Raw genomic sequence first — 1332 nt, forward strand, 5'->3', positions numbered from 1 at the left:
CTCCCTCTCTCTCTCACCATTCCTCTTCCCTCCCTTCAACCCCTCTCCTCCTCCTTATTCACACAGCTCTTTTTCTATTTTACCCTTCTTTTCTCATTTTTTCTTTTGCTTTCCATCGTTTCCTCCTCCTGCCCCTTGTAGCTCCCCTTTCCCTTTGAATAATTTCTTCCTAGTTTACAATTTCTGTTATGCATTTTGTCTCTTCTGTACACTGTCAGTTTCTCACACCAGAGAGACAATGTAATATTTGCATGTTTGTCTGATTTATTCACTTAAGAGTATGGTCTCTAGGTCCATCCATAGCACTATAAATGTCTCAAGCTTATCCTTTTTATGGTTGAGTAGTACTCCATGGCATAAAAAATACATCTTTTTTACTCGTTCATTGATTTCTGGGCATTTAGTTGTGGTTTTTTTTTTTCTTCAAGATTTAGCTATTTTCAAACTGCACAACTATAAACATGGGTGCACATATATTGATGCATATGATGCTTTTAATTCTTTTAGGAGGACAGCAAGAAGGGAAATAACTGGGTCAAATGGGACTGTAGTCCTAGATTTTTGAGGAATCTCTACACTGATTTCCACAGTAGTTGCACCAGTTCACACTCCCACCAACAGTGGAGAAGGATTCCTTTTTTCCCATATCCCTGCCAGCATTTGTTATTGGTTTTGTTTCTTTGTTCCAGCCTTTCTTTCTGGAGTGAGATAGAATGTTAGTGTTGTTTTAATTTGTATTTCTTGAATTACCAGTGGTGTTGAACATTGTTTTACATATTTATTTGCCATTTGTACTTCACCTGAGAAGTGTGTATTCATTTCAGAGGCCCATTTTTAGATTGAGTCTTTAAATTTGGGAGGTCTGATTTTTTTAATTCTTTAAATATTTGAGATATTACAGGGATGTATACTATCACTACTCCTATTCAATATAGTTTGGAAACATTAGTCAGAGCAATTAGACAAGAGAAAGATACAAAAGAAATAAAAATTGGAAAATAAGAAGTTAAATTACCCTTATTTGAAGATCACATACTCCACATAGAGGGTTCCAAAAACTCCACCTTTTGGTGGAAATACTTCTAGATTTACTTCTAGAAATACTTCTAGATTTAATAACCAAATTCAGTTATGTAGCTGGATACAAAGTCAACACTCCAAAATCAATAGTCTTGGGCTGGGGAGATGGCTCAGTAGAATAAGCACTTGCCGATCAAGCGCAAAGGCCCGAGTTCAATCCGTGGTTCCACCCCCCAAAAAGTAGTTATTTGGGCTGGAGAGATGGCTCAATAGAATAAGTGCTTGCCTGGCAAGTGCAGGGTTCTGAGTTCA

Source organism: Octodon degus, unplaced genomic scaffold, assembly GCF_000260255.1.
Source record: "Octodon degus isolate 3935 unplaced genomic scaffold, OctDeg1.0 scaffold00046, whole genome shotgun sequence".
In the NCBI taxonomy this organism is placed as follows: domain Eukaryota; kingdom Metazoa; phylum Chordata; class Mammalia; order Rodentia; family Octodontidae; genus Octodon; species Octodon degus.